Source organism: Hippocampus bargibanti, linkage group LG11 (assembly GCF_051943395.1).
Source record: "Hippocampus bargibanti isolate YZ-2025 linkage group LG11, ASM5194339v1, whole genome shotgun sequence".
Classification (NCBI taxonomy): Eukaryota; Metazoa; Chordata; class Actinopteri; order Syngnathiformes; family Syngnathidae; genus Hippocampus; species Hippocampus bargibanti.
Window position 1 is genome coordinate 20,222,145 of NC_142744.1, and position 11,170 is coordinate 20,233,314.

The following is an 11,170-nucleotide window of genomic DNA, read 5'->3' on the forward strand; positions in this document are numbered from 1 at the left end:
AGTCTGTGGAGAAGTGAGAGCGGGGGTGGGGAATTGCAATTTAATTAAAGCCTTAAAGCTCCCCCCGAGTCAAGTATGAGACAAAGGGATGAGGCGCAGATGGAAAAGGGGTCTTTTGTTTGCCTGGTGGCTACCACGAGAAAATCATTGGCGGCAACGTCTGTGGAAGAGCCAGTTCAAACCTTTTGATGGATGAACAACTGACTGAGGCATTGGCTCTTTCATTCCAGTTTCTTTTAATTATGTATGGAAAGTTTGGCCTCCAATAACAGGCTGCAAGAGACACTGACAAAAATAGGCGCGATGACACGTCCCCGGCGCCTGGCCAATCGATACATGGGCGGGTGACAAATTAAAAGATTAAACAAAACAACAACTTTTAATTTGGCGAGGAGAAAGATCTGTTCACTTTACAGAGCTATGTGATCTATTTACTAGTAAATTGGTAAGGAAAACAAGTATATTTGAGCAAATACAATAAAATGACACATTGGTACTCTTTGGATTTGTTACAAATCGACTGTGTGCGTTGGAACAACTTGAAAAATAAACTCAGAATGAGAGCATAGTAGCCCAAAAGCCTGAAAAAGAAGCACAGAGCAAAAGCAAAGCATAACAGCAGTGGTTGCTAACTAACTAACAAATGGATGGTGAAACACAAACTGTTGATTTTAATCACAGAAATTAAGCTTCTGACACTGGTCAAGATTGTGTCAGAAAGGCAATCCTGTAAAAAAAAACAAAGCGGATATGCAAGCGACTTGCTGCGGTGACACCTGGCAGGGGAAGGTTTTTTTCTCCTGAGAAAACAGCAGCAATTCAGATAACTAGGAAACTATTTTTTTTTTTTTCTGGCAGCTTTCTCTTGCCAGTATGGGTTATTTTTTTGGATCATAATTTTGACCCAACGTTGTGTGTCAAATGTCGGAGCCAATGCACATTGTCTTGGTTATACGTATTTACCCGATTTGGGTTACTTTTAAACCAGCACTTGTAAGAAAGTGAGTTTGGGATCAAAAAGTGTCGCCCGTCGCCTTTTTTTTGGCCATATGAGCAGGCCATTAAAGTCACATCCCGAAAATCCATCTGTGTGTTTTCACATTGCCGACCGTAAATGCAATAGTTCAACTCCCTCGATTCAAAGGGTATGGCCTTGTGATGGCATTCAAAGCTGCTTTTGGGTTTTCAAGCATCAAGGGAATTTTGTGAGGCGGACGGTGGGGGGCTGAATCTGTAGAGTGAGTTAAGACTCATAGGCCTGCTCTCCATCCATTGTATTCCAGTCAAGGTGGGGCACCCTGGATGGAAACCAGATTCAACGCTTCACTTACTTTTCCACCTACAGCAAGGACACATAAATGCCCTCAGGACAAGTTTTGCTGCTCATTTCTACAAATGTATGGACTTTAAGCGGTGCAGCAGGAAGTTTTTTGGGGGGAAAAACAGACTGCATCCACAGCATCATGGGAAAGAACATATCGACTTGTGGCTTCACAAGAAACTTGTGGAAGGGGAAGGGGAGTGGAGCACCCTCAAGTGCACAAATCCAGATGTGGGTCAATGCCAAAAAAATTCCACAATCTCAGCTCAAGCCGGGAGGGTGGCTGAAAAACCATGGCCGTTTAAATAACGTCAGCGAATCAAACCCCCACCCACTACAAACCTTTTCCATGAAGAAACTGGAGACATTTCATGCAGGGAGTACAAACCGCATGTCAAGAAAGCACTTTGACAGCAACAAGAACGGGGGTGCATTGGCCGCGTCAGCCATGATTGTTTTGGGCATCCGCATGATGCTAATAAAGCGTTTCCAAATTGGTTGGGAGCTCTACAAATTGCTCCATAATGACGCAGTCAAGATGTCTAGGACGGACCCTCTTTTTTGAGCTGAAACTGACACTATGTCCAGGGAAGCACAAAGGTCTCAATCTTCTCCACATCGTGGGAAAAAGCAAAAAGTTTGTTCATCATGCCTCGGATCCCCCCCTCCTCAGGCCCCCACCCACTTTCCTCAAGTGTGTTCGCAAAACACCCTGCACATAAAAAATAACCTTTGTCGGTTGCTCTCGCAACAAACGTGATAACTTTACTCCCGACGGGAAGCTGCGAGGTGTTAGCTCTGTCCAGATGTTTCATACTTCCAACGTCATCTAATAAGAGATGATGCATCACTCAAAGGACATCGTGTTTGGGGAGAGCAGATTTGAGCACAAACTGCCGTGGCTGGTGGTGGGAAATGTGAACCACATAAATGTTAATGTCACACAGCGGACTTCATATCTGGACGCTACCCTGAAGTTTGCCGTTTTCGCTTCGTAAAATAGCGGGAGGCGACATCTGGGCGCTTTGTAGAAGCATCATGAAATGGACCAAAGAAAGACGAAATAATAAGTAATAATTACAGTTAGGTCTGGAAAATGTGTTTTAAATGATGCACAAAAAATCTTAGTGGTCAATTGCAAAATATCATATTCCATAACTAACATCACACATGAATGTGACTTTAAACATGTTTAGCAAGGTATGGTAAATGTAATGCATTCCAATTCTTTCAAAGCCATCTTCTGAAGTGTCCTCAAGCACTGGTCCCTTGTCCGGCACCGGGCTGCCACCAATTTGGTAGTGGGGCACCCAGAGACAGACCATGATCTTATTTGGTTTTGTTTTGTTTTTGCTGAGCGTTGATCAACCTTCCCCGCCTACCACCTCACTCACCTCATTGTTTATCCACCAAAGAGCAGCATATGTAAATATGGCTTGGTGATTATGGTATGTGATTGAGAATCATGACCAGCAGTGAGCTTTGAGCATATTTATGCCATTAAACGTGGCAAATAGGTTTGAAAAGAGTCCCTGTTGTGACATTGGTTTGCAAGTTGAAATACACACAATGAAGCCAATAAATGAAACAAGGAGCCGTACACAGAAAGTAAGTGTAACAAATTGATGAAATCTACATTGAAACGGACAGTTACTGTGCAGCCATAGATAAAAAGATGAAGCTTTTCTGACGAGAGAAGTTCCTACCCTGGTCGTATCGCCAGAGCGATGTGGGAAGAAAGCCTCTGCGCATGGTCTGGCGTCACACAAGAGACAATAAGAACAAGAAAATGAAGAAAAAAACATTTACTCATCTCACAATGAAGAAATTCACAATTTACAGCAGCAGTTATGAAAGGAAGTAAGTAGGACAAAAAATACAGGAGCTGCTGTAAAGGCAACAACTCTTGTGTTCTACTTTTGAATAGCCATATAAAAAAAAATCCTCGTCTCACCCCCCATGGGTGGTGTCTGTCCCCCATTTAGCTCGGGTCCTCTGCCAGAGGCCAGGAAGCTTGAGGGTTCTGCGCAATATCCGTGCTGTTGTTCCGATGTTGTTCCAGGATCTGTTGCAACCACTCGTATAGTTTGGGGGTCACTGCCCCGAGTGCTCCGACCACCACAGGCATGACTGTCACCTTTACCTTCCGGGCTCTCTCCAGCTCCTCTCTGAGCCCTTGGTATTTCTCGATTTTCTTATGTTCCTTCTTTCTGATGTTTCATTTACTCGGGACCGCTACATCCACGACAACGGCTTTCCTTTGACCTTTATCGATGACCACGATATCTTGTTGATTGGCCATTACCATGATGTCAGTCTGTATCTGGAAGTCCCGCAGGATCTTTGCTCCGTCATGGTTTGAAAAGGGAGTAAAAAAAGTGATTTTCATCAAACAGCTGAATCCTTCTTTCAACCAATATGGTGGGGTGAGGTTCAATTTGGATCGTTCGTACAACAGCCTACTTAGGCAAAATAGGATTAGGAATACTGATGAGGTGATATCGGTGGAAGTGGGGCATTCATGCCAGTTGTTAGTCAGAACTAGAGGAACAATCAGTGGAGTGGCAGGGAGTAGTCGTCTGCTCCCCCCAACCTGAAAGCAGGGACCTATCATAGCAGAGTCGAGCACCACCATGTATGGGCAGTAGGGATATATATATAGGGCCTAAACTACCAGTAAGACTTTAGTTTGCTGACGAAGTTTCTAGGATAAGAAGCGAAACGTCCAACACCTTCAAAGAAGTACAGATGACGGCTGAAGAAACCTTTTCATCCAAGCTCAAATTTGAAACTGCATCTGAAGGGAGGACTAGTGCGTGTCGGGATATGGATGGGAGGGGCAAAATTTTTCTTTCTTGGTGGTGAACCCAAGACATCTTTGAAATGATGGCTACAAACACGGAGCCGCAAAAAAAGCCCAAAGACATGACATTTGCATACCATGCCCATGTCACACAGCCACCAACCCCCTTGATCTCTGCTTTTTTTTATATAATATTCTTCTTGTCTTGTGGTTTGTGTCGAGGCTGAGTATGTGAGCAATCGGAGTCATGTCTTTGCTGGTCATAGCAAATACAACATTCAACTACGCATTCATCTGAAGTGGCACACATATAGTAACAAGTTAGTATTTTCTAATCCATCCGGTCTAAGACCGTCTTTTATTGCAGAGGGGCCGCTTATAAATGTCTAATATGTCACTGTCAGTGTCAAGCTGTGAAAGGATGGACCTCAAAATGAATGAATTCGCTTTGCATTATTTCCTATGGGACAAATTGTTTGGAATTTATGAGTAATTAGAGATCCACCAGTTCCCACACGGGATTATGTTTTCACTGAGGCTGCATTCATTTTCCTTATCAGTTTTCTCATTTAATGTGCTATTTGACATGCTCTATATCCAATTAATTTGACGTTTTTCACATTTAAGAGAGTTATATGTTGATGTTTCAAAGTGCTCACTCCCAAACTATGCAATGTTTCACGCCGTTACACCCAAAATGATGACACACATACTTTAGCGCTTACTTCTTCACATTTCCGAAAGAGCGGTTTGCAGATGCTAAACTCTTATTGTTAAAATCAGAGCCAAGAAATCAGTTGTTATTGTGTAAGATTGTTTCTGGTTTCATCATCAATCCAGTAAAAGTGTATAAAGGCAGAGCCAGGCATATGACAATCAATCACTAAGTGTGCTTGACCTACACAATATTGTTTTTCACAATGGTTGTAGAAAAACATAATCTTCTTTTCCTTTCGGCTTTTCCCCTCAGGGGTCGCCACAGCGAATCAATGTCCTCCATCTATCCCGGTTTTGTGCATCCTCTTCTCTCACACCAGCTACCTTCATGTCCTCTTTGACCACATCCTCTTCGGTCTTCCTCTCGGTCTCCATGCGGAAAAGTATGTCAGAGCGGTGCAAGACATGTATCATGACTGTAAGACAGTTGTGAGGTGCGCTGTCGGTGTGGCTGAGGAATTCAAGGTGGAGGTGGGACTCCACCAGGGGTCAGCTCTGAGCCCCTTCTTGTTTGCTATGGTGATGGACAGGCTGACAGACGATGTTAGACAAGAATCTCCTTGTACCATGATGTTTTCAGATGACATTGTGATCTGTAGCGAGAACGGGGAACAGGTGGCGGAGAAACTAGAGATGTGGAGATATGCCCTTGAAAGGAGAGGAATGAAGATCAGTCGCAGCAAGACGGAATATATGTGTGTGAATGAGAGGGATCCAAGTGCAAGAGTGATGCAACAGGGAGAAGAGATAAAGAAGGTGGAATTTTAAGTACTTGGGGTTAACTGTCCAGAGCAATGGAGAGTGTGGAAAAGAGGTGAAGAAGCGTGTCCAGGCAGGCTGGAGCGGCTGGAGAAAAATTTCAGGTGTGATGTGCGATAGAAGGGTTTCAGCCAGGATGAAAGGAAAAGTGTATAAAATAGTGGTCAGACCAGCCATGATGTTTGGACTGGAGACAGTGCCACTGAAGAAAAGACAGGAAGCAGAGCTGGAGGTAGCAGAGCTGAAAATGTTGAGGTTTTCTTTGGGAGTGACCAGGTTGGATAGGATCAGGAATGAGTACATTAGAGGGACAACTCATATTAGAGGCTTTGGAGAGAAAGTCAGAGAGGCCAGACTGAGATGGTTTGGACATGTCCAGAGGAGAGAGTATGACTGTCGGGAGAAGGATGCTGAATCTTGAACTGCCAGGCAGGAGACCGAGAGGAAGACCGAAGAGGAAGTTTATGGATGTGGTCAAAGAGGACATGAAGGTAAATGGTGTGAGGGAAGAGAATTGGATTGGATATGCCTTTATTAGTCTCACAGTGGATAAATTTACATTTCACAGCAGCAAAGTGATGAAAGGAATGAAAGTAGAAAAACAAAATACATGAGCTGCTGGAAAGGCAGCCACTCTCGCGGCGCCGTCTTGAAGTCAAAATAACACAAAAAAAACTAAATAACAAATAATATGACAGCATAGAGACAATATGACAAAACAAAGACACAGAGAGACATTCATTCTTCAGGACTTGCTGTACCCTCTTTGTGATGACATGAAGCAGTTCTAGATGAAAGAGGAAAGGATCAAAACACAAAACCGGGATAGATGGAGGACATTAATTCGCTGTGGCGACCCCTGAGGGGAAAAGCCGAAAGGAAAAGAAGAAGATTATTATTATTATTATTATTATTATTATTATTATTATTATTATTATTATTATTATTATTATTATTATTATTAGTATTATGAGGAGAATGGGCACACTCTACATGGAAAGCCAAGTTTCAAACCTGGAACTGCTATAGAAACATCGTTTTGAGTTAATTACAATCAGCCTGAGTCACCGTGGTGCCTCTTTGACACAAATTGAGGCCTAAACAAAGTGCAAAGTGTGGCAGGCACACGTGTGACTTGTCAACATGACTGCTTGCATTCCCCATCCACCCCCAACTGCGTATTTTCCTTTCACCACAGGTTGGGCTGCCTGATGAACTTCCCTGGAAAGTGTGTCGGACCCTGCCAAGTTTCTGTCACCTTCAGGTACGTTTCTATTTAACGTCCGGTGCTCTTAAATGGAGCTGGCTGCCACGCGCTGAATTCACCTATGTGTGGAATTAGAATGACAGGAGGAGGAATGCAGTCAATGTGGCCAAGCCACTAGTCGGACAGCGGAAGCAGGGGACTGAAAATGCCAGCCCGGGCCCCTCCTCTCCTTCTGCATTAGCCATATAATTGCATGTTACATATTTGTTTCCAGCTTCCCAGAAAAATATTTATAACTTTAGACATAAACACAACAATTGTAATGACTTGAAAGAGCGCGATGCTTGCACCCCTGCTATCAAGGATGTGTACGTGCTGGCTTGATGCACGGACTACAGTCCAACCTTCAAATTTGAGCAGGTATCTGTTTTTCTTTTTTGCCAGAGAAAATGATATAAAATGGTAAAAATAAAGGAAGTTGATATTTTCCAGAGTCAGAAGTTCAACTAACATTTTTTTCATCAAAAAAAGAAATGAAACCTCACGCTTTGAAGTAGCCTAGCATAATAGAGAAGGAAGGCTTAGTAGGACATTTTTCATGCCTTTTTTCTCATCTTTATTCACATGTTGTATTGAGCAGCCAGAACATAGATGCATGCCCTACTTTCAGGTCTTTTTCCACCGTTTGATTACAAGGCAATGGTTTCAGCGATTATGAAGAGAACGTTACATAAAATCAAAATGAGTCTTGAAGCAGTAACTGCATTTGCATCTCCAGATATGAAGAGTTCACAGAGGCCATCATCCCCTCCGAGGCCTTATTTCAAGTTTTATAGTGGGAAAGAAACATCAAGATCTCTTGAATTATGACTTTACTGTTGAGTTAAATGTTGTTCTTCCTGGTTCAGCTCTCCATTTGTGTCGTCAAAATATTCAATCAGCAGGAAGCAAGGTGATATACAAAAAAAGGAATATTTATCATCAGGCAGCTAGAGGATGTTCTCCAGGGGAGAAGCGAGACAAGGGACAGAGAGGCAAGAGGGCGCGCACAAGCGTGTCGCAGACATTTAAACAACAGGAGTGATGTCACTATGGAAAGGACCTATCATCTGCTAGATACAATCATGAATATTTATTATTAGACTGAAACTTGATAGCTAGATTTCTACACTAAGTACAAGCTGAGTACATATATACTAATTAACATATACAAATAACTAAACTACATACATATATGGACTTACTAATTGATGAGAATAAGTAAAAATGAAATAACATAGGATGTTTTCAACATGTGTATATAACTAATTCTAACATCTTACCCTCCCATAGGGTGTGAAATATCAAACATCATCAAGCAGCCATTAAAATCTCTTTGGTGTCACCACTCTCCCCTGTTTGTTTTGAACATCAGTACAATCAAATACTGCGCGGCACATATCGCTTCCAGATCTTGAAGTCTTGCTGTTGTTGCCACTCGCTTCTTGCGGCGCACTCATCAAAGTTATGAGAGGGTAAAAAAAAATAATTAAAAAACAGCCAAAGACTCACATGCAAGTCATTCGGTTGCCACTTCAGAGCCAAAGCACATCACTGTGTCAAAGCTGTCAAATACCTCTCAGCATATAAACAAGCACGCCGAATCCACCTTGGTTCATCGGTTTAGCATTAAGTGACGGACAGGGAGAAGATCGTGACATGCAATCTGACAGCTGTCTCAGTAATGTAATCATGATGTGTGTGTATGTGTCTGCATGTGTGTCTGTGTGTGTGTGTGTGTTCTCGTTTGTGTGCCACGGTGGGGACATCAACGTGACTGCACGCAGCCCGGTGGGGACTCGTCTACCCGTGGGGACCTAAAATGAGGTCCCCACGGGCAAATTGCTCTGAGAGACTGCAAAATGAGGTCCCCACGGGCAAATTGCTCTGAGAGACTTCAAACCAGAAGAGCGCTTGCCATGTAAGGTGCTTTATGGCCAGCTCCATTCGGCCGTCGCCTGGCAGGAGGCCCCAAAAAAACGCTACAAAGACCAGGTGAAGACTGCCATGAAAAAATGCAGCCTGAACCCGATTGACCCAGCTGGAGGACATTGCAGCTCAACGCTCCATCTGGCGGCAGCTCCTCCAACAAGGCATACAGAAACTTGAGGAAGACCGAGGTGACCGACGGACCAGGAAACGTCAAAGGAGACATCATGCCAGTGCCATACCCCAGTGGCGGTCCATGAATTTCACACCGCGGCCTTCAGTGAAGTCCTGTTTAGTCCGACTTGAACAAATATCCCTCGTAATACCATAATTTATGACACAACAGCTGGAGATATCATTTACAAAAGCACACACACGCAGTACTGGGCGTGGCATCACCTTAATCGTCTACAACTCAGGCTATTTTCCGGAGCAATTACACATCAATAAATCTGCATCAGCAATTCGAACTTGTCACTATACGTGATACTGCAAACACTTAAAAATAAAAGGAAATTTAAAATCATTTGTCCACAAAGTTTTATTAAGTCCACCAAGAATATGCAATCTTTAACAAGATTTTACGCTAAATTACAAAATGTCAGTTTAATATAAGAAAAACAACAAGACGTTCACAAAACGAACTATTTGTTGAAAATAAAAGTAAACAAATCTTTTTCATTTGTTCTTGAGAATAGTTAAATCTGACCCCATCCATTTTAGACTTTGGCCCCCTTTTCAGACACAACCCTTTTTTTAAATTTCCCAAATGCGTCCATCCTTGATGTGTTCAAAATATACAGATTGATCCAAACAGCCAGAGACAGGAATAAAAGTGGCAGCAATTGTAATCTCAGATTTTGAAAATGTTTCAAGGCTATTTATTGGAATTCTTGTCAGAAATAAGGACAGTGATCATTTAGTTCTTTGCATTGAATAGAGCAGATCAAGCCATGAACCAATATTGGCGGTTATGGAAAAAAAAAAAAAAACATGCAAGAGTATTACCAAAAGTGCCACAAATGACAATAAATAAATAAAAACAAACAAAATGATTAGCATCTCAAAATGTATTTTTTGTTTTTGCAGGATCAAAGTCGTTGGATGAGATATGAGATGGAGAGATCTGAGAAGACTCAACCACAAATGCCAACCAAGGTGTAAGGACCGCATTTGACTGAATGCAACGTTCGCTGAACTATAGTCTGACACAAATGAAATGAAGTTAAACTTAACTTTATCGACACAAGTTTTAAAAAACTTGCGACTTCAGTTACAGTGTCAAATCCTTAGACTTCAGCCACCTGCAGATTGTGACACATAATAACTGAAGAGAGTAACCCATTTATGCTGTAACCAAACATTCTTTCATTGGCAGTTGATTTGATTTTTGTTTGTTTTTCAGATAAATCACAAAGAGAGCTCGAATGATGACAACAGCCACGACCACACTTCTAGTGATGTTGGTCATAGTGCAAGTGGTCATCGATTATGGTCCAACTAGCATCTCTTCAAAACAATTGTCTTCCTATTACAATGTTAAATTGTTTATTTCAATGTTTCAACAGTTCTATGGCAATTTGCAAAAGTGTGTAGCAAATAAACTGCTATTTATATATGTATATGTATATGTATATGTATATGTATATGTATATGTATATGTATATGTATATGTATATGTATATGTATCAGTGACGTGCAGTCAGTGGAGGCAGGTGAGGCAGTGCCTCACCTGTCATCATGGAAAGCTGTCATGGAAATATCAAATGAAAAAATAAATTAAACAGTTAGATGTATTTAGTGATTTGTACTTTAAAGTTCTTGTCCATTTAACTTCACCGTTTTAGGATTTTTTTCAAAATCGCTGAATTTTCACATTTACCGTTCAAATACTAAGTAGAGACGAGCGGTGACGTCATTGATGACGTCAGTGCCTCACCAGCCATGAACCTCACCGCACGTCACTGATATATATATATATATATATATATATATATATATATATATATATATATATATATATATATATAGTAAAGTCTCGTTATACCGATATCGGTTATATCAATAGTATTGCTTATTACGATATTATTTCTATGAACGCAAGGAGAAAATTACATGCGCGCAGTCCCGGTACATCGATAGTCCCGGTTATATCGATATTTTTTCGGACTCCCGAGAATATCGATATAACGAGACTTTACTGTATATATATATATATATATATATATATATATATATATATATATATATATATATATATATATATATATATATATATATATATATATATATATATATATATATATATGGACATTGGCACAGTCATTCACATCACAACTCCTTGCCTTTATCATTAATGATCCACATGATAGCGCAGTAGAGCAAGTGAGGCCCG